The 23,721-nt window shown below is 41.5% G+C and overlaps 1 long non-coding RNA gene across 1 annotated transcript in view; it reads left to right on the top strand.

The window, feature by feature from the left end:
* The first annotated feature begins 18,340 nt into the window (after nucleotides 1-18,340).
* Nucleotides 18,341-23,721, top strand: part of LOC145710780 (uncharacterized) — a 99,802-nt gene continuing 94,421 nt past the window's right edge. The window contains exon 1 of the long non-coding RNA XR_014135079.1: nucleotides 18,341-18,454. This is a non-coding gene — a long non-coding RNA (uncharacterized LOC145710780). The remainder of the gene's footprint in view (nucleotides 18,455-23,721) is intronic.

Here is a 23,721-nt window from a genome sequence, read left to right as displayed (position 1 = left end):
GATCCCTGTCCCTTAGGGAGTTACCTTGGTCTAAGCTGACAGAAGTTGACCGGAGCTCTCTTTCTTTTCGGATACCTCGGTGGCTCTGGACATTCGAGCTCGTTTTCCTCGGTCGTCTCATCTAGTTCCTATATTTCTTTTGAAGACTTGGTTATCAATAGCCACTTACTTTTTCGGGTCGACCTTCTTCTTCTTTTGAGTCTTCGCCATCTTTGTGACGGTCGATAGGTCGTATCCGTGACCTATGCGCAATGAAATGGCGTCGAGGAACTTCTGGATTACTGAGCAGGTACGCATTCGTGTCAATGCGCTTTTTCACGAAAAATCAGCCTTTCCAGGGCTGGAATACCTTACCACATACAGCTGGTGGCTGCTCGTGCTTCAGCAATACTTCCTGGTTAACGTCTTATACACCGGGTGCGTCAGAAACCGATTTCTCCGCAGGACGAACCGCTCGGCCTGATAGCAGGCTAAGAGTTTTAGTCATATGTTTCCCGGCTAAGGCGATCCAGTCTCTATGCTTGTATGGTACATCTTTCAGGGTCTCGCTTTCTTCCGTGCAGTATTCCATCCATGTAATGCGTAGAAAGGCGAGATTCCTAAAGCTTTATGAACCGTTAGGTTAATTGATAATGCGATTCCAGGGAGAAGCAAGTCCTAGCTTGTTGGGCTCCCATAAGTTCTAACAGCTTTTTTAAATTTTTAATTCAGGCGTTCGACGAGACCCTGTGATTGGGGTCGGTAGGGTGTTCCATGTGCTTCGGCTACTCCGAATGATCTTAGTAGACTCCCAAGCATGCCGTTTTTAAATTCCATCGCATTGTCGGACGTGACATTAAGCGGCGGGCCCCGTACCATAAAGATACTGAACATTGCTTGGGCGACTTGAAAGGCGGATTTATCTCGGATAGGCCGTAACTCCTATCCGAGACAATCAAACGCAGACAATGATTCCCAAGGTTCCGAGGAAGATGGTCGGAGGGACTACCAGATACGTGGCAGTTTCGGGGTCAACTGAATTGATGCATTTCCCATTCTAAATTTGATCCAGTGAGTTACTTCTATTCAATCAAGAAGTTGAGGTTCATCTCGAGAATGGCAGATCTTATTGTTCTATCACTATCTTCGTATTCCTCAAGAAGAAGACTACTCTTAAGTATTGTAGATGCGACTCTTAGTTGCCGGCTGTCTTCTTTGTTCTCAAAGACGAGGTCCAGAATCTCCCCGGCCAAGCGGGCGAGTATGAGCGTAGCTTCTCTCGGGTCCATGTTTCTATTTGCGTGTGATTTATGCTCGAAGAATTCGGATGCCAGACTAACTAGGCAAGGCGTTCTTATTGCCGACTCCATTTCTGCTAATTGATCGAGAATTCCTGGAGTTATCAAACCGTTCCCGAGAATACCATTCTCTCGACATCTACGCCTTGCTGAGTCTAAGTTAAGAATCGTGTATATTTTTAAAAGTTCGTCATGCGTCATGCTGAATAGAGGTTTTATAATCTCGAGGGTTCATTCTCCCTTTTGCTTTTTTATTTACAGCTCATTCCTTTACTTTCAGCTAAAATTCTTTCTTGCTTCAAGAGTGACTATTTCCAGGTAAATTCCAACGGCTTCCGCGCTCATTGTTTCCACGATCTTTAAATCCATTCGCATGAGTTCTCTCCAAAGGCTCCAGTAAGCAATCTGGCATCTTTTGTATGGCTTTTCATTCTGCGCGAGTCCAAGTAGAATTGTGATGATTCGCATTCTCTGGCCCATCTTTAACGAGTCGTTAATCCGTATACTCTTCTTTTTTCCCCTCTCCTACCTTAGAACTCCCCCGGGGTCGAAGAAAAAACTCGGTCGGTGTGAAGTCCAGGAAAATTCCATCGGGGCTCTGGGATTCGATCATCGCTAGTTCGTAAAGCGTCTGCATCACATTCATGACCATGATCATTTTTCTAAAGGATTGACCGTTAGTAACCTTTCGCAGTTTATTTCGTTTGATATTCTTATTTCCGGAAAGGAATCAGATCAAAAGCATGTTGATTTGATAAAACGCTGGTAATTTGGTGATGGAAGAGGATTTATGTTTAAGTGATGCAATTTTTAGGGAAAATAAACGGGTCCGAGTTGAGTTAAGATTTGTGATAGAAGGAAAATCGAAAACAATGGCAATAAGCAGCAAGGACGTTTGAGTGGAATTTCTTCTTTGAATTGGCTTCTACGTGTTGTTGGCATTATTCGATCAGCTGGACTTCTCCGCTCAAGAGTCGGTGAAGAATGGCCTCGCTTGCGATTCGCATCCATCCACTTCGTCGAGTCACGGTCCATGTTGCGTCGTTGAGGGACGAGTTCACTATTTCGGTTATGCGGAAGTGTTCATCAACAGTGAGTCTTCGGTGCACGCGGAGGCTGAGGATGCAGTCGTCGTCTGTTGTGACACCAAGAAGAATGTTGGCGGCGTCGTCGAGGCATCCCCTTGTTTGTCTGATTGTTGCCGTTGAGTGTTGCCTGTTCTTCTGCTTGAGCACCCAATTCACGATCGGAGTGTAATCTACACTCCCGGGGTTATCTTCTTTGTCTGCCCAGATGGCCGATGTCAGACAACCGGAAATTCGTTCCGCGGCCGTGAAGTCTCGTAGTGCGAATTTGATCTCGAAGCTGTCGTGAGCACTTGGCCACCCGAGCGTGTTCTCGTGAAGATCCCTGAGGCGAGCTATCTCGGCGATCACGGCAAATGCCGTTTTTGGGTTGTCTAGGAACGTGATGTCGTGAAGGGGCGAGTCCAGGTCTACTTTCGTTGCGAGAGCCAGCACGTCGCCGAAGAGCATGGCGTTCTTCCTTTATGTCAATCTCCGGAGGTATTCTTTTCGTTCCTTGAGGTTCCTAATGAGCCTAAGAACGTGTTCTGGCGGATTGATAGATGGAATTGCTAGGCTGATGATTTCGTAGAAATTGCTGATGTTTTCTTCGGTCAAGTGGTACTTAATTTTTCTTGTTATTCCCTCTTTTTAACTACTGTTTTCCCGTTTACTTTTAAATTTGCAAGTATAACTACCTTTGTACCGAGATTGGCAACTGTGTCTGGCATAATGGGCGCCGTGGCGAATTCTCTCAGTTTTGAAGAGCTGATGATTAATCGAACTCTGGTTGTCTTGCTTTTCTCGAAGTGTGCGAATGATCTGGTCTCGATTCTTTTCTTTCCGGTCTTCCTTAGTCGAGCTCTGGCCCCCTCGTGGTGCGCATTTCGCAATTTTGGAATTTATGGCATCTCTCCGGTACCAGCTGCTCTGCAAGACATCTATGATATTTTGACCGACTTCAGCGTGCTCCGCCTTACAGATTTACGACGATAATGTTGTGTTTACGGCGTTGCGGCCCCACTTTTAAGCTTCCGATTCTAGCCCTAATGATAGAACATTCCCTATATTTGTCTCACTGTGGTTTTATCAAACAATCTGCTTATTCAAAAAAGGTCGTAAAAAAACTATTTACAAGGGCCTTCTCTTGCCAGCCAGGGAAGAGTAAAAGTGAAAGAGCCGATAAGGGCCGCGGTTGAAAACCTCCCTTAGACTTTTGTGGTTGTTAGGGCTTTTACCGGAGCCGGACGGGCGATAAGAGCGAGGTCCGGAACCTCCCTACAGATTTTGACGTCGTTAGCGGAGTTACCATGGCCGAGGTCCTCAACCTCCCAAACGCGAAAACGCGTGGTTGACAACTTCCACGTACAGCAGACGCGAAAATGCTAACTTGAAGACTTTCAGGGTAGGAATAAACCCAGGGCAGAAATCTCCCGAAGCAGAACCTTCCCAAGGCAGAAACTTCCGGGCAGAAACTTCCGAGGGCAGAAACTTCCAAAGGCAGAAACTTCCGAGGGCAGAAACCTCCAAAGGCAGAAATTCTCGAGGGCAGAAACTTCCAGAGGCAGAAACTTCCGAGGGCAGAAACTCCCCAAGGCAGAAACTTCCGAGGGCAGAAACTTCCCAAGGCAGAATCTTCCAAAGGCATAAACTTCCGAGGGCAAAAACTTCCAAAGGCAGAAACTTCCGAGGGCAAAAACTTCCAAAGGCAGAAGGAATTACCCGAGGAATTACCCAAGGTTCGAGTACTCTTCGCGTCCAGGTCGAATTAAAGACCGGCCGCCTATCGTCCGAATGGCCGAGACTTCCCTGAGGGACGCGACTGCCCTGCGGGACGAGACTGCCCTGAGGGACGAGACTGCCCTGAGGGACGAGACTTCAACGAGGGACTAGACTTCCACGAGGGACGAGACTTCCACGAGGGACGAGACTTCCCTGAGGACTTTCCCGGAGGTCTTGTTAACCCTGAAACCTTTCGAAACTAAGCCGAGGTAGAAATTAACCCAAGGTAAAAACTATCCCAAGGTAGAAACTAACTCAAGGTAGAAACTAACCCAAGGTAGAAACTAACCCAAGGAACCTAACCCAAGTGGTAAGGGGCAATTAGTTTTGATAATTTTCTGCTGATATGATGGGGGACATTACGAAAGTCCCAGCGATCTTTATAATGAATTGGCGATGGAGAAGCGAGTTCAATCGAATTGATAGCTCTTTCGGATGGAGCGTGAGACTTGTCACCTTTTTTTGCCGCCTTTCTAGTTCGATACCGGAGGATTCAGTTCTTAAAATAGAATGCCGATTCACCAAAATTTCCTCATATAAGGGGAATCTTTTTCTTCATTTTGCTCATTCCTTAAAAATCAAAAAATGGATTTTTTGAAAGAAATAAAAAAACTTGACACAGACGACAAGAGAGGAAGCGAAGAAAAAGGATTTCTCATCGAGATCACAACATCCGACAGAAAAGATGGAGTCGCATGGTGGTTCGAGCACGGCGACAGAAAAAAGAGATACAAACTCGTCCATCGAAACACCACCTCTGCAACAACAATCACTTTGACTTGCTCGAAGTGTTACCTACCCGATCAATTTCCCAGTGTCGCCCGCAAGTTTCGCTCGACAAACATTCGCTTTGTGGCCGGGTTTATGGCAAAAATTACAGATAATTTTCTGTTTTTCGCCATCTTTCTTCTGTGACATGTCGTACTTTAATTTTCAACAATCCGGTTTCCTATGACCCGGCTTCTGGCAATAATGGCAAATTACCTTTCCGCCTTGTTTATTGCCAGGCTTACGGTTGTTGTAAGACTTGAATTTTCCGGAGTTTTGTTTGTCATTGCGAATGGTATTGACTTCCATTTCACCATTTTTGTATTTGTGGAATAACTCGATGCATTTTTCAATGACATCGTCATACTTGCGTTTTTTACTGTCAACCTTTTTACGAAACTCATTAAGCATATCATGATTCTGGATTTTCTTTGGCAATTTGCTTAGGAATTCCTCTAAGGCAATTTGCTTGACGATCTCGTCCGGAACTGGTTCACTTCCAGTAGTTAAGGTTGTTCGGACAAGTTCCTCTACTTCATAGTAGAAATTTCGGAGGCTGTTAGATTTCCAAGAATTGTTTTCTTATCTGATTATCGAGGGATTAATGCGGGTCACCTGGATTGCTCGGCGTGAAATCCGCCCTTTTACATTGTTAGCGCGCGGCCTCCGCTGTGTCCCTTTATTTTATCGCTCAATGATATTAATTTTATTTATTTTCAAATAATCTCACAGCGTAGCCTTTATAGAAGAGACTACGGGCTTTCCAATGAGTCGAGTATCAAAGTCTCAATCCGATTATTTCGAGTACTTATGTACACTTGAAATCGAGCGTCCAAGTTTTTGCCGCCACTCAGCGTAACTACAACGTATGAAAATTTTAAAAGGTGGATGTGAAAGAGAATAAAAGATTTAGTTAGGTCCTAAAATTTCAAGAAAATCGAAAAATATTGTCCCCATTGAAAGTGAGAGTGAAGAAGAGCGAGCCGCGCGCGTGAAGCTGGGTCGGCGGAGTCCCTTAAGATCCAGAAAAACAATGTGCTCTAAAGTGGAACTTCGAATCAATTCACCGGATGGATATTTTACCCTGAATCGCTCTCCTTTGGTGGTTAATGACCTTAGTGTACCGATTATACTTGGGCTCGATTGCCTGAAAAAATTGTCCTTTAATGCTGGAGAGAATTACGTTACGCTGGAAAATTACAGAGTCAATACAGTATCTCCAGAAAACGCGTCAAATCTTATCAAAATTTCAGCAATCATTGAAGTGGACCTCAAATCTGAATCAGAAGCCGCTTCACTTGAAATATTCCGAAAAACACGCGAGTCTCTAGCTAATGAAGTCAATTTTTCTCCGAAAATTGGAAGCTTTGGCGCCGCAACTGACGTCGAATAAGCGATTCTTACTGAACTTGTGGAGAAGTATCGTCTCTCATTCTCAATGTCAAGTGAAGATCTTGGTTAACTTCACGGATTCAGGTTCGCTTTACCAACTCACGACGAATCAAAATCGAGCCACAAACCAACACGACCGATTCTAGTGCACATCCGAGACCAAGTTGAAAACGAAATTGACAGTTGGAAATCATTGGGGATTATCGAAGAGACACAATCTGACTTTAACATACCGCTGATTATTTTGAAGAAGCCAGATTCAAGCATAAGAATAAGCCTTGACGCTAGAGGGCAGTGTTGGAAAACCCGCAACATTTCCCGCGGGCGCGGGCGGGCGCGGGGGCCGATTTCAAAATTTTCCGCGGGTGCGGGCGGGCGCGGTTGCCAATTCCAAAATTTCCTGCGGGTCCGGGCGGGCGCGGGGGCCAACTCAAAAATTTCGTGCGGGTCCGGGCGGGCGCGGGCGGGGGCCCCGCAGATTTTCGCGCCCGCGGGCGCCCGGGGGGTGGAGGGCGCCCGTAACCCTCGCGTCCGCAAGCCCCGCGGGTTCAGAAATCAGCAAATAAAAAAAATAATTTTTGATAAAAACCATAATAGAGTTATAAACTAAGATAATTTGAATTTTTCAAACGATGGGTGTGGGTGGGGTTGGGGACAAAACTGAGATTGATCAACTTAGAGTTCCCAGCCATTGTCAAGCCCCTTAAATTCAAAAATCTTGAAACAGGGCTGAGACGGCCCGAAGGGCCGTCAAGCCCTTAAATTCAAAAATCATGGAACAGGGCTGAGACGGCCCGAAGGCGGAAAAAATCGCCATTTTCACGCTTAGTACTATTTATACCCATTTTTACGTGGGCAAAAATTTCGGGTTAAGATGTTTGTTAAGGGATAGTGTGATACATCAAAATGATTCTCAGAAAGCTAGGAATATATGGCACAAAAACTTTTTAACGCCCATTTTTCTCTTTTCTTCCATTTCTTCCATTTTGGTCACTAGACTGGGATGGACACTAGGTTCATGTTCGAGTTTAGGTTTCGGGCTCTGTTTTGGTTTGGGTTAGGCTTTGGTTTCGGGCATTCTATTGATCAAACGATGGCATTAAAATCCATGTGCCATACATGCCACAATTGTCGTCGGCGGGTGAAATTCCGGTTTGTCGTTGTAAGGTTAACATGCCATGAGACCTGTGATAAAGAGTTGAAAAAACAGGGGAATCCCTTGAATTCAAAAACCAAGGAGGGAGAAAAAGGGGGGAATCGGCCATTTGGCCGTCAAGCTCAATTTAAATTCAAGGCGAGGGAAGGGGGCCCCGGGCGGCTGAAAAAAATTTGTACGGGCGCGGGCGGGCGCGGGGGCCAAATCAGAAATTTTTTGCGGTCGCGGGCGGGCGCGGGGGCCAAATCAGAAATTTTTTGCGGTCGCGGGCGGGCGCGGGGGCCAGATCCGAAATTTTTTGCGGGTACGGGGGGCGCGGGCGCCCGCAGCCCCCGCCCGCCGCCCCCGCGGGGTTCGCGGGCGGGTTTTTTCCAACACTGCTAGAGGGTTAAATAAAATGCTTATCAAGGACAGATATCCACTACCCCACATGCTTACTGTATTCAACAGAATTGGCGAAAAACTCACTTCCGGCGATGCCTGCTACATCAGTTCTCTTGATTATCACCGAGGTTACTGGCAAATTCAGTGTGCAGCAGAAGACTTCCACAAACTGGCGTTCTCCTTCGGAAACAAGCACTATCAAGCAAACAGAATGTTGTATGGCACCGCTATTGCGCCAAGTGCTTTTTCGCGTATAATGTCAAAGCTGATGAATCACCCTTCAATAATTATCTATCTCGATGATCTCATCTGCATCGACAGTGATTTTCAAAGCCACATGAAAACCCTAGAATTCATCCTGAAGCAATGTCAAAAACATGGACTTTTATTGTCCGCATCAAAATATATCCGTTGTATGCGCGAAACAGAATTTCTTGGTCACAAAATCTCAAGAGCAGGAATCCAGCCGACAGATAAACACATCGATGCAATCAACAAAATCACAGTTCATACATCAAGAAAAGAATTGAAGAGATATCTCGGAATGGTCACTTTTAACGCAAAATACGTTAAGGACGCGTCAATAATTCTAGCGCCCTTATACGAGCTCACCAGTCTTAAAAAAAGAGTTCATCTGGACTGATCGACACCAGAACGCGTTTTCGAAAATGAACTCTGAGCTCACTAAGAAACCGACACTTGGCCACTTCAAACTTGGCTCGAAGCTCTTACTCGTAACAGACAGCTCTGGTCAAAGTGTTGGAGGGACATTGTACCAGTACCAAGATGACAAGCTCATCACCCTTGGATACTTCTCGAAAGCTCTAACTGGACCCGATTTAAAAAGAAGTATGCGTGTAAAAGAGTTATTCGCACTTACGAAACTGGTCGCAAAAATGGGAACAAGCCAAATATTACATCAACAATTTGCCGAAAGAAACACTAGATGGTCTTTCCAGCAATGAAGCCCTTTATGGTCGAGCTTTTCACGTTCCATTCAAAATTGGAGAATCTGAAGATGGTGCAAAAGAGCCTTTTATAAAAGCTCTCAATAACTACATCTGTGCACCACCAACATCACAGAATTATATCCTGCTATCCAACGATTCCAAGTGGAACGATACCAAAAACATGACCGACGAGACAAAAACAACTGCCCTGTTCTAGAAATAGGTACAGTAGTACTCGTCTGGAAGCCGAATATTTCTGATGGGAAACTCGGGACCAATTGGACTGGACCTTATTTTGTCCACAAGAGAATTTCTAAAGACTCGTACATTGTCAAATGTGATCTTACAAAACGTGAATACAGAAGGCACATATCACTTATACGTCCCTTAAGGGTACTATCTTCGATTTCCCCAACTTGAGCTTTGAATAACTCGGAACTTGTGAATGATTGCTGAGTTCATATGGGCTCATTGATAAGATCTGTCCTAGATCTTAACTATTACAGAGGGGTTTATCAATTGCTTAACCGAAAAGCGGCTAAATTTTTGCTTGAAGTGGTCATCTTCGCCAAAATGGCCTATATAAACGGTTGAATGACTCAAAAACAAGTCTGATAACTTGGCTTTATTTTATTTTTTACATAAAGTTTGAACATTAATCTTTAAAATTACAGAAGGATATTTTCATTGAAAAACTAAAAATACCAAAAATAATTTTTTGAAAATTGTGTCTCGCCGATTTCGCGAAAATTGAGCATTTTTTAAAAGTTTGCGACACATTTTTGGCTCTAGAATCTAAAATATCTTGATGTCGCGATAGATACAGCTAGCAACATACTGCTCTTGCTCTGAGCTTTCGAACAAGCACTTGATCGAAAAAATCGAAGTTCAAAATTTTTTCGAAAAACTTCTAGAGGCCATATCTCAAGATGTATTGATAATTTTGAATAGTTGTCAATTAGGTATAATCATAAAATTTAATGAAGAATCCATTTCTAATAACCGATTCTTATACATCTTTCGAAAAGACACCTTCTGGAAATCGAAGATAGTACCCTTAAAAACATGATTGGCGATTCGACAAATTTCAAAACAATCAAAGACGAGCAAGGAATGAAATCACCACAAAATAATGATGATAGAAACATCAAATTACTGCAAGACAGAAAGTCACAAATATCCCGCAAGACTGAGAAAACTGAAAAAAAAGATAATACAGTAATATCTGAGCCAGCTACAAATGCACCGTCAATTTCACAAGATGAAATAGAAAATGTTAATCATTCAAACGCCTGGTCAAAAAGACTACGACCAAGAAAATCTCAAAAATAAAAGAGGAGAAGGGAGAAGATATAAATTCACCTTTTCTGTAAAGCCTCAAAATCAAAAAAATGAGGGATGAATGCTTGTTGGTTACATTCAGTAAAGCCTACTCAAAATCAAAAAAGACACAAAAGAAAAAATGCTTATAAAAAGCAAAATTATGATCTTGAAAATACTGTTATTCTAGCGCCATCTCAAAAGCGCCAGAATCTTTTTCAAAAATCAAAAACAAATGAGATACAAATTCTCTACAATGATGACAAAGAGGAAGATGTTTGGATGGTTGGACATTTCCCTTGCACAAGCTTTGAGCCAGGATGCCACACCGCGCTACTAGCCTAGCTATGGGGGCGCAACGGAGCCCGCGCGCTGATATGAAAAGCATCAGCGAGGAGATTGAAAAGGAAAGCTTATCGCTTTTAGATTCAGAACCAGAAGAATTTACAATTGTTCTTATATATAAAAAGACTTAATGATATTGATATTATTTTCTGCCTGCTCCGGGGGTTTAGTGGGAAGGAAACTCACTAATTGACCAGGTCACACTTCTATTTACGCGCCTTCTTTTACTCTGACTGATCTTGAAAATACTGTTATTCTAGCGCCATCTCAAAAGCGCCAGAATCTTTTTCAAAAATCAAAAACAAATGAGATACAAATTCTCTACAATGATGACAAAGAGGAAGATGTTTGGATGGTTGGACATTTCCCTTGCACAAGCTTTGAGCCAGGATGCCACACCGCGCTACTAGCCTAGCTATGGGGGCGCAACGGAGCCCGCGCGCTGATATGAAAAGCATCAGCGAGGAGATTGAAAAGGAAAGCTTATCGCTTTTAGATTCAGAACCAGAAGAATTTACAATTGTTCTTATATATAAAAAGACTTAATGATATTGATATTATTTTCTGCCTGCTCCGGGGTTTAGTGGGAAGGAAACTCACTAATTGACCAGGTCACACTTCTATTTACGCGCCTTCTTTTACTCTGACTGGTTTGGTCAGAAATTTATCAAATTCTAGTGCTCCTTACCTCGGGGCTCCGCCCTTTCGGGCCTAAGATGCCGGGGTCTAGTCTAGGGTTACTTAGGGTTACCGAGCCTATCCCCCTCGGGTAAGTTTGTTCTGTCATTTTGCCCAGTGCCCCCTAACCCTAACCTTTATATAATTTATATAAATAAGCTTTCTCTTCCATCTCCTTGCTGACGCTTTTCATATCAGCGCCCGGGCTCCGTTGCGCCCCCATATCTAGGCTAGTAGCGCGGTGTGGTATCCTGGCTCAAAGCTTGTGCAAGGGAAATGTCCAATCTCCCAGAAGTTTTACTGTGAGACAACCTAGATGCCGACTGTATGAAGAAAGTCCATCAAAAACAGCTAGCTGCAAAAATATTATTGTGACATGGAACTCGTTGACTCCATGATTTCAAAATTCAAAAACCGACTAGTCAGCTTTAATGCAGAGGGAACCTGCTTGAGATTAAACCCGGTCATGGCCCGCACAAGCCCAATTGGATGGCTATTCGACTCGTTGGACCCCTTTTTGTATTCGATATTTGCACCCACCGCATGCACTCGAGTTCAAATTATTCTCTACAAAAAAGCTCATCGACGAGAATAGGAGCTTAAATTGCTTGCTCCCCATACAGCTTTGTTATCCCAATAAAAAGACGCGACAAGATCGTAAAAAACGAGAGCCTTAAACCTATTGGCCCTCATGTTCTTGAGACAAAAGATAAGATGTTCATATCGAAAAGATTACTCTGGAACGAGCTTCTTACCTGTGATCTTGAAAATGAGATCAAAACAGTTCGAAAAACACAAGAATTATTTCTAGAAATACTCGCAAATTTGGCTACAAATGTCAGCCTTGCTCAATTTGAATTTCATTTTTCATTACAACGTGGACGATCGACAAACAGGCACTCCTGCTGACGCTGATGGATCAATCGCTCAAAGCCCGCTTGCTTACGTTTCTGATGATCCTGTAACTGGATGGCGCTGAAGCGCGTTTAAGTGGCGCTCATTTTCTGAAATTTTCAACCAATCAGAAGCATGGATTCAGCAAACTCAATTTTTGTCGGTTCCAGACACCATTAACCGTTTCAAAGCCGATTTTCGACAAAATTTTCAATTACACTCGAAAGATTTTTGTTGTAAAAATTACTCCCGTGATCTGAGTAACACGAAAATCGAAATAAAAAATTAAACTGAAATAAATAAAATTAACAAGTCACGTGACTCGAGAAATTTAAGGGTACCTAGGTCGAGTTTTGGTACCCCTTAAAATCATTTTCTGACCATTGAATCGGATTCTTCTGATTCTGAGGAACAAAAAACTCTATAATGAGTCATTTTGATGCAGTAAGAGGGATTAGAAAGAATAAAAACTATAAATAAGGCTAATGTTACTGGAAAATTGGCAAATTTGCGGCATTTCTGGTCCGTTTTTGCGAAAAAAATTTTCATTTTCATATTTTTCACTTCGAAGGGGGTTGAGTACAATCGGTAAGAGACGATATTTTCACTTCCTGGTTTGGTAAAATTCCTGGTTTGGTAAGAGTCATGGTTTTGTAAGAATCCTGGTTTGGGAAAATTTCTGAAATCTTACCAAATCAGGAATTTTACCAAACCATGATTTTTACCAAACCAAAAAATTAATTGTCAAAAATCTCAAAAATCAAAAAGTGAAAATATCGTCTCTTACCGATTGTACTCAACCCCCTTCGAAGTGAAAAATATGAAAATGAACATTTTTTCTCGCAAAAACGGACCAGAAATGCCTTAAATTTGCCAATTTTCCAGTAACATTAGCCTTATTTATAGTTTTTACCGATGATTTTTGATGATTGCCCCGAAAACTAAAGCACGAATTAGCGACACCAAGCGAGCATTGATCTCCTTCTTCCATGCCTGGAGGACCCCTCCTAGTGGAAGAATTTTATATTGAAGGAAGAAGAATCTTCTTCCAGGGAATTCTTCATTTACTAATTTCTCCTCCCGTAAACAAAATCATTTCATGATAAGAAGTCACGTGGATTTTCGGAGGACCCCGGAGGACCTCACCTGATGGAAGATTTTGACAGAAAACTAAATTGTCTTCTTGGGGAACCATATTTAAAACTTTATTTTTACTCCTAAATATATATTTACTAAATTTTTATCATGTGACATCTTGGAGGACCCCGCAGGACCCAGGAGATGGAAGAATTTTAAGCGAATTGAGGAAAAAATTATCTCTTCAAGGGAATAATTCAGTATGTTAATTCATTTGAAGAAAAAACCATAATTAAAATTCAGGAAGAATAAAGTGAGGTTCATTTAGAAACGGGTGTGGGTGGGGTTGGGGATAGAACTGAGACTGATCATCTCTACCCTATCTTCTTATCCCAGCCTTAGTCAAGCCCATTTAATTTAAAAAGCCAGGGACGGGGCTGAGACGGCCCGAAGGGCCGTCAAGCCCATTTAATTTAAAAAGCCAGGGACGGGGCTGAGACGGCCCGAAGGGCCGTCAAGCCCATTTAATTTAAAAAGCCAGGGACGGGGCTGAGACGGCCCGAAGGGCCGTCAAGCCCATTTAATTTAAAAAGCCAGGGACGGGGCTGAGACGGCCCGAAGGGCCGTCAAGCCCATTTAATTTAAAAAGCCAGGGACGGGGCTGAGACGGCCCGAAGGGCCGTCAAGCCCATTTAATTTAAAAAGCCAGGGACGGGGCTGAAAATCCACTCCGCTCACCCACTCCACTCGCTCAACTATTTTTTCCACTCACCGCTGCACTCCGCTCGAAAATTTTTTGGGCTATACAATCATCTCTGGATCATCCCAGACGCTTATTGCACAACCTTGGGGAAGTGAGCGTCTTGGGCAAGTTAGCGTGACTCGGCTGAGACGGCCCATTTAATTTAAAAAATAGAAGGAAAACTTTGAAATTCAAATTTTCGCCAGACCGCCCCACACCTCCTTAAAAGTCAACAACGGGTAGGTCGATATGCGATTCTTGATGGGGGTTCATTTAACTAAAATCAAAAAATTTAAAGAAAAATAGGGTCCTCTCTATTTAATTTATTGACTAAAAATTTCGGGCTTTCATCGGAAATCAGTAGCTTAGCGGTAGCGCTCTGGGGTATGGAGCGTGCGTTGCGAGTTCGAATCTCGATCTGTGACTTTTTTATCCATTTAGGTTCAAGCGATTTTGAAATTTTTATTAGTTTTCTAAATTTCTTCCTAAGATAATTAAACTTACGAAGATTAAGAATTCATAATAAATTCTTATTAATTAGTTTATTGTTTTTTTTAATTTTTTAATTTATTTTGTATTTAATAAGTTTGATTATTATTACATTATTAATATTATTACGTAATAACACCACCAACAGGTCAAAACACCTCCATTTGTCATTTTTTTAATTGAGTCTGCTCTGAAGCAAAAGTAAGAAAGAGGTGAGGACTTTTTAGGCTAGCACAAGAGCGCCTTCGTGCGGAAAAGGGCAGGTATCCATATATGGATACCTCGATTTTTCGGGGCAATGCATTGAAATCATCGGTATTCTTTCTCATCCCTCTTACTGCATCGAAAGTCCCTTATAAGTTATTAGCCTATAATTAAGCGCTCCGCGCAATTTGTGGTAGAAAACTCATTGATCGGGTAGGTAGCACTTTCATTTACGCGCCTCTTTTCGTCCGGACCAGAGTTCGAAATTTGTTGGCAGTACTGCCATGGCTGCCACTGGCAGCTGCCAATTTCGGCAGTCACTCAAGTTTAGGTATTAGGGTGAAGTGTGACCTATCAAATTAATGCTCAGAAGATTTTGAATCATCCTATAATCAATATATTAGAAGAAACAGTCTCAAACGTGGTCAAACCCACCGGTAAAATTTGTTAAAAAAGACATAAAATGATGAAATTCTTTTCAGTTTTTCCGGTTGGGTTGATCCCCGTTGGTGTTGATTTTTTTCTTAAACGATAGAAAATCGTCTGAGGATCAATTTGATAGGTCACACTTCACCCTAACACCTTAATTTCATTAACTTCCGGCTCTAGAATCGCTACCGGAAGTGATTTTTGAGAATCGGCTACGGTCAAGTTTCTAGATTTTTCCTACTGATTCTAAATATATATGGCGTTCCGGGCCTAAAAAGAAGTTAGTGGGAGATTTAAATACCCCAACCTTAAAAAGCGCGTCTTGGCAGTGGCAGTTACATTTTACATTACGAACTCTGGTCCGAACAAAATTCGGATATTCGTAGTTTCTAGAATATTTTTCTTATTTTTGGAGACATTCGGAGACATTCCCAGGGCGCCCCAAGGGTGCACCAACGCCGCAATCACACAGTGTGCACTACCTGCGCAACCCACTGAACTTATTTGCCAAGACGCTTTCTTATAAGATATAACTTATATCATATAAGACAGAGTCTACTAATATTATTATTGCTCATATACTCGGTTTCCTGAACGTCGTTTTTCATTTTTTCGAGCTTTCCTCAAGATTCGTGAATTAGTCAACAGATAGAGTTTATCTTGGAGAGATCCTCAAGAACGATAAATTGAATATTAAGTACTTATAATAGAGATAGTTTTCCTTATAAATATCTCTACTGTTAATACCATATAGGCCAGGGGTCTGGATTTTGGCCAAAAATGAAAAGCGAAAGCGAACATTTTTCAAAAATTTTAAGCGAAAGCGAAGCGAAGCGAATCAAAATTTCGTGAGCGAAAGCGAAGCGAAGCGAAAAATTTTTCTTAAAAGCGAAAAAAGCGAAAATTTTCCGGAATTATTTAACCTTTGAGAAAGTGTCCATTTCATGTATGGTTTCATTTTTATTACTTTATGGAGGGTGGTCTCAGTTTGCCCGCGTCGCCGTTTACCCAAGTCGCCGTCTCCCAAAATCGTCGTTTACCTTACTTTTGGAAACGGAGATCTTGGGCAAACAGCGATGTGAATAAATTTATATAGATTGATAATCAAAGATGGTGATGTCAGAATTGATTGTGGGGAGGCCAATATATAAAATTATAAGATCAGTCAATTTAAATTATAATACATCGCCGTTTTGGTCGACACTGGTTATGTCGCCGAATGTCGCCGAATGTCGCCGAATGTCGCTGAATGTCGCCGAATGTCGCCGAATGTCGCCACCTATTTTTTAAAACCAGGATTTTTGGAAAGAAAACTAGTTTTCAACCAAGAAATTTCAAAACAAACTTGTTCAAGAACTGTTTTAGCATAATTTCGAGGCAAGGAAGCGCTCCGCGCAATTTGTGGTAGGAAACTCACTGGTCGGGCTGGACACACTTCTATTGCCGCGCCTCCTACTATTCCCGCCTTTTACGGTTCTAGAACAAGTTTGTTTTGAATATTTGAGCCAAAAAAACAATTTTTCTTTCATAATTCCTATTTTTTCGAAAATAAGTGGCGACATTCGGCGACATTCGGCGACATTCGGCGACATTCAGCGACATTCGGCGACATTCGGCGACATTCGGCGACATAACCAGTGCGCCCCGCCGTTTTTCCAATTCGCCGATTCCCCAAGTTGGGCAAACACAGATCTTGGGCAAGCGGCGACTCAGGAAAATAGAGACCACTTCATTCGGACTCCCGCTCCGATTTTTCAAATTGCAAATTTTCTAAGGTTAGTGAGCTGAAGAGGCTGTGTGGCTCAGCTCAGGTCAAATCAGGTCATTTTTAAATCTTGGCTGCCTTGCTCTGATTAACCCGTTAACTGGCGCGTGGCCGTCTCACGGCCACGCGTGGAAATGAGTAGCCAATCGCATGCCCGGATTCATGATTTCACTCAATCACAGATAGGCAAAAGCGTAGGCGAAATCGACCACCCTGTTAACGGGTTAATTGAATGAATTTGAAGAGTCAGCTCAGCTCAATGATTTTTTGGGAAGGACAGCTGAGCTCAGCGCATCTCACAATATTGGCTACTTTGAAAACAGTAAAATTTCTCTCAGCACAGCTTTTGCAAGTGCCAGCTTAGCTCATTCAGCAAAATTTCCACTTGAGTTTAAGCTAAAGCTAAGCAAAAAAGGCGAAATTTTCAACTCCTGGAAAGAATTCTTTTGAGCGAAATTTTCGCGAAAATTTTTGGTAAAAAGCGAAAGCGAATAATAGGCTATATCATATAGCCTATATGATATAGCTTCTTCTGAACAAAAAATGACCATTTTTTTGTTTTAGTCTTCAAAAATTTCTTTACACCTTTAAAAAATGGGCCGTAATCTTCGGCTGACAGGTGGGTCGACCAGGAATTCATAAGTAAGAGTCGAAAGCTTTTATCACTTTTTGAAGGCGAAAAGCAACCGATGTACCGCATTTTCACAAAAACGATCGACGTTCCGCATCCTCACTTGCCAAAAACGCGTTCTAGAAATATTTCGGCAAAAGACGAAAAATGAACTTTTTCCAAAACTCTAAAAATGCATCTAAGGTCATTTTTACCTATTTTTTAAGGTTGAAAGAAACGTTATTCTAATTATTAATCAATTTTTCCCCGCGCCCCTTTTTTGCAAATTTCTCGGCCAATTTTGTCCAAATCAGAAAATTCAAAAAGAATAAGAATCAACGTCAGATTTCCAATCTGCTAAAACTATAAAAATGATATGTTAGTATTTTTCTTCATCGAGTTAATCGTAAAAAATAGTAGAAAATGACCATTTTGTCTCGAGAACATAAAATTTGTCTAGAGAATCCAATGAACGCTTTGAAGCTGGTGCGTTTTCGACTCGAGAACATGAAAATTATTACATTGTGTACATTACAAAATTACAATCTCTAGCTCGACTAAAAACACCGAAAATTAAAGATTATCTGTCTCCCAGACTGTGATAACACGAGAGTCAGCTCATTTTGCTCTGAAGAAGCGTAAAATAATGCACAACATTGTTCTAGATGGGCGGGTGAAAAAATTCCCACGCGAGTCGCACAGGGGTGCTCTGACCGAGACGCATGGGGTTAAAAATTCCTAAAAACGCTCTTAAGTTTGGATTTTCTCAGATGACAAAATATGGAAAACAGACTTTTTAGAGAAGAAAAATTTTATCTCGAAATCCGCACAATTCCGGACATTTTGCGATTTTCGCTGGAAAAAAAAGTTCCGGAATTGTGCGCAAGGACTGTATTGGCAAAACGCTCTTAAGTTGGGCGCTCTTAAGATGAAAAACCACGGTATCTTACTTTCTAGAGTGCATATTTATTTGACTTCTTTCATTTTTACGCCACACATGTAAATATGTCTCATCAGACTTATGATAGAATTGCCGAAAAAGCGTATTTTGAACTTGTCAATACAAATGCGCGTGAAGAGTCGCAGCTTGAAAGTAAACCCATTAAAGATAAATTACTGGTTATGCAGGTTATTGCTTAGCCTTTAGGATATAGTCGTCCAGATAAAACTTTCATTGCACCTCAATCAACGTCGAACAATTCTTACTTCAAAAGCAATCCTGCCTAAAAAGCAATCCGAATTCTTTTCTTTTTTTCATTTATATTTTAATATTTTCTTTATTGAGCGATTTGAAATCGGTTTCTCAAAATTGTCCAAAAAATTGCTGAAACTAAAACCACGAATGCATTAACAAAATGCTAAGTAACCATCTTGTACAGTAGACGCATGTTATGTCCCCGAACGTCCCGAACGACCGGCTGACACTGACTATGTCGGCGAATTTTTTTAATTTGAGGCTATTTTGAACAAAATGGCGACATTAGGCGACAAAGTCAGTGCGTCCAAGAAAACTCCTTTAACTGACAGGTCAAACATCTTTTTCGCGCCTTTTACTGTTGAGTTTCTAGAACAAAAATATTTGCTAAATAATTTTACTTTTTATAAAAAATAAAATCGGGGACATTCGGGGACATAACATGCACGTCCCCTGGTTTCCCTACAGAACGCCTGATGATCGTAGATCGTCCGATTTGGCATCGAGCGCAAGGTTAGGCTCAAAATTGAAGAATGTGCACTCCTTTTATAATCAAAATGGCCTTTAAGGCCTAATAGGTCCTAAAATCAGGGCTGGATATTTACAGTAACAGTCTTTAAAAATTCTTTGAAACTTTAAAATTTTGGGCTGTTATCTTCGGCTGACAGGGGGTCGACCAGGAATTCATAAGTAAGATTTGAAACTTTCAAATTGAAAGCCTTAATTACTTTTTGAAACCTAAAAACGATCGATGTACCGCATAAGGAATGAAAAACGATCGACGTACCGCATCTTCACTGACCAATAAGCGCGTTCTGGAAATTTGACGGCAAAAACGATCGACGTACCGCATTTCTGCAAAACAATCGATGTACCGCAATTGCGGTACATCCATCGATGCGGTACGTCCGTCAATGCGGTACATCGAGTGCCATCGAACAAAACTGCATTCTAGAGAGGGTTTTTGATAGAAACGGGGGCTCTCAGAAAAAAATCATCAATAGGGAAACAGGGAAACAGTTTCCCTCAAAGTTCGAAATCTGGTAGAAAATTCGTGCTCCCGCTCCCTTACCCTGGAAAAAGGGAGCTCCCTCGTAAAAACCTGTGCTCCTGCTCCCAAAAAGGGAGCTCCCTTTGGAGCTCCCAATTTTGCTCCCTTTTTTCAAATTTCAAAAATTTTTGAAATTTTTTCATTTTGTAACATAAACTCTAAGTAGCAACACCATCGTTGTATGGTTATTAAAAAAAAAATATAATATAGCGATGATTAAGAAAGTATAAATAGGCATTATGGCAAATAGGCGAATTTGGTGAATGACTTCAATGTTTTCTTATTGAAAGTATATAACCAAATCTAGGTCAATTCTAGGCTTTTTATTTGAATCAAATTTTATTTAAATTTAAATTTTAAAATTAAATACAAACTAGATGTTATTTTGGCAATTTATTTATATGAAATTTCAAACGAGACGTTTATAAATATATCTAGTCAAAAAAAACGTCTCTTCTAAGAAAAATACTATAAAGTCAGCGTTTCTCATTTTTCGGTGCGCAGATTAGATTCTAGACTAAAAATTGTTGATTTTCAAAATTTTTTGAAATTGGGAGCTCCCAATTTACTCCCAGCCCTGGAAACCTGTGCTGCTGCTCCCTACGTGCTCCCAAATTTACTCCCTTAGATTTCGAACTCTGGTTTCCCTGTTTTCCTGTTTTGAAAAATGGCTGTTTCCCTGTTTTCCTGTTTCCCACTCTCAGAAGAAATGCGTGTTTCCCTGTTTCCCGGTTCCCTGTCAAAAATGGAAACAGGGAAACTGTTTCCCATTTTAGGGAAATAGGGAAACACAAATTTGAAACACTGCCTGCTCCATCACCCTGAAAAAGGAGCTCCCTCGTAAAAATCCTTGCTCCTGCTGACTCCTTTTCAAAACAATTTGACTTGAGAGTTATGGGGCGATTTGCTCGCTCCCTTTCCACCTGCAAAACTTGCCTGAACTTGGTGTTGTTTTTGTCTTGTTTTCGACTGTTATTTTATTTTCAAATCAGTCTGGCCATGCGCCTTTCTCAGTAAGCACCTTCTAATTTTCTCTATCTTACTGTTTTCTTAGCCCTGATGATGTCCTTATGGACAAAAGTACTCGGAATAAAACATCACAATACATATACCGTATATATATATAATTTTGACTTGGTTTTAGCAATAATGATCAACATTTGAGAAGCTATGATTGACAACGGGACTGACGTCTGAGAAGCTAGGATTGAAGTAAGTGACACCCGGATCGCCATCGAAAAAGCCGGGATGGACGCTGTAGATACCAGGATTGACGTTTGAGCCACCATGATTGACGCTAGGAAAGCTGGGATAAAAGTTTTGAAGCCGGGATTGACTGTTAAGACCAGGGTCCAATAATTTGAACTAACGCTTAAACTCAAGGAAACAAAGCTTGAGAACTCAAGTTCTTTAATTTGAGGTCAGAGATGAGAGCTCGCATGAGAAATCAAATTTTAAGGTGGCGCTCGCGGTCCACGAGACAGTCTAGGCGGGGCGGACGATTTTTGTAACTGCGCAGCCTTACGCAACGGGCCTACGATGTGAAAAATGATCCGCTGTGGGTGGGCCGACTCGCCGCCGGGCCAACCGGCGGGCATATCAGCGCGCTCGCTCAATCTGAATTTTGAAAACTCATGAGATTTTCCTGCTCTCAAGCAAACTCTAAAATCTTCTCAAAATGTTTTCTCAAGTCCTTTTGAGTTCTCAATTTGAGAAAATTTGAGCGTCTAGCCAATATGAGTTTAATCGTTAGCTCAAATTATCGGACACTGGTTAAGACGCCAATTAAATGAAGTTATAGGATCAATCAATTTATGTTACAATAGTTCCCGCTGAGTTGAGACGGTCCTCTTAGCGCCACCCGTCTCAACTTGGCGGCCATTCTCGCTCGAGGAGAAAGCGCTTTTCCGGGGCGCTTATCGCAGCCACCATTTCGGCGGGCGCGAAAAGCGTCCCAACTCAGCGGGAACTTTTTCTATTGTTCCTTTCTAGACTCGCTCAAAGTGATTGCAGGATTGGTTGACCCTTCACCCGCACTTTACACACCACTTTAGGGCAACTACCTGCGCAACCCACTGTAATTCATATCGGCGATACCCGAAATCAGACTGAAGAAAATCTTGGGCAAATGGAGACAACTCATATCGTTTGGATATTTGCCGGCTTTCTTGGTTTTATTACCACAAAATTCCCGAAAAGCACTTAACTTTGCCCTTGATTGGCTAAGCGAAAGAATAGCGGTATGTGTGTTTGGCTTCTCTTTTTTGAATAATCATCTGGGAGCAAAGTCTTACAGTGGTGTGTGGAGTTGCTGCACCCCTAGACAGCCGGTAAAAGGTGCAGAAACGCAGCACTCACTTTGCTACTTCTAGAAGAAAACAATAGAAAAAGTGCGGGTCAGGGTGCAGCAACGCAGCACCCGCTAAGAGTGCAGCAACTCCACACACCACAGTAATGCAAAAAATGTTTCGCTTTTTTATAATTTTTTGACAAAAAGTGCCGACTTTAGTACAAATTTTTGAAAAGCGTCGCATTTAGTACAAATTTTCGAAAAAGTGACGCATTTAGTACCGCGATTATCATTCCTGAATGACGGACTCTCATCCGTCATTCAGTCGTTTGGACATTTTACAATGCAAAATTTGTCCGAAGTCCCGGTGGTGAATGAGCATTCTAGAGATTTTTCGCAAAAAGGGCCGACAATAGTACAAATCCGACTTTAGTACAAATCCGACAATAGTAAAAGCAAAAATATTTGTACTTAAGTCGGACTTGGCCAATTTCAATAAGAAGTTGAAAACTTAAAACCAAAATCCCCCTTATTTTAGCTCATTGGAAACAGCATGAAAAGTTATTCCAGAAAAAGTGGTCTTGTGTGCTGAGTCATGTCCGATGACGTCACAGACATTGACTGAAGTTCCAAAAGTCCCAAAACTTTAGGACGCTCTCATTTTTATTCTACTGAAGGAAAATTAGAGTTCGAAGATGGAAAATGATCGTCTTACGCTCCTCTATGCAGGCCTGGAAAAATAAATCTGATCACTAATGTAAAACTATTTTTTCTAGAGATGAAAAAATTTTTCAACTCAAATTTTTTCATTTTTGGTTGCCTGCATAGAGTGGCCTAAGACGGTCAAAACCCTGTATCTAATGTATTTTACCGAAAAATATTTTAGGAAAAAGAGCGTCCGAAAGTTTAGAAAATCTCGGACTTTACTCATCGCTAATGACGTCATTATCGATGACTAAGTCACTTTACCTCATGTTTTCTAGTGCAACTTTTTATGGGCATTCCAATGAGACAATAAAAAGGGGGCTAAGGATTTGAAATTTTTACTCCTTATTAAAATTGGCCCTTGTACTATTTTCGGATTTGTGCTATTGTCGGATTTGTACTAAAATCGCCCGTCGGCAATTTTATCCCTTTTGCGGGACGCACTGACTATGTCGCCGTTTCGTTCAAAATAGCCTCACAAAAGAAAAATATGTTGTTATCGAAATTGAATCACTCTAAAAAATGACAGAGCCGCGAAAATTGAGAGACTTAATCTTTGAGTTCCCTACTATGCACTGCATAGTTTGCAGGCGCGAAGCGCACAACGATTACCCGACGGGATGTTTTGTTTAGGTTTCTAATGGCTAGTTTTATGTGAATTTCTATTAAAATTACGAATTTACTGTACGAGGCTGTACAGCGCCCCACATCATTCCTCCTCCCGTAGGTTTGTATGTTTATTGAATGAAATTTTAAGTACAGAATATTAATTTTCAGTAAAAATAAAATAGGATCTTAAAATTAATCTTCTAAATATTTATAAGAGAAGTATAAAGGAAATCAAAATTTAAGGCAATAAGGAGAAATTGAAAAAAGTGGCCTTAAAGTGGATTTTTAGGATGACAGAATTTAGGGATTTACCGAAAAAGTGGCCTTAAAATGGTCCGCCTTAAAAGTGCTTCACACTGTATATTTTTAACGATCAGAACAGTTTTTAAAAGAAAACGATATTATGACCAAGAATGGAAGTTTTCGAGAACATGGTGTTTTTGTTATTTTTGGTGACATTCAGCGACATTCGGCGACATTTGGCGACATAGTCAGTGTGAGCCCTTTTTGCGATCACGCACACAATTTTTAATTTCTCCTCACGC

The sequence above is a fragment of the Oikopleura dioica genome, chromosome YSR (genome assembly GCF_907165135.1).
Source record: "Oikopleura dioica chromosome YSR, OKI2018_I68_1.0, whole genome shotgun sequence".
Classification (NCBI taxonomy): domain Eukaryota; kingdom Metazoa; phylum Chordata; class Appendicularia; order Copelata; family Oikopleuridae; genus Oikopleura; species Oikopleura dioica.
This window is presented reverse-complemented; position numbering and strand designations above follow the sequence as displayed.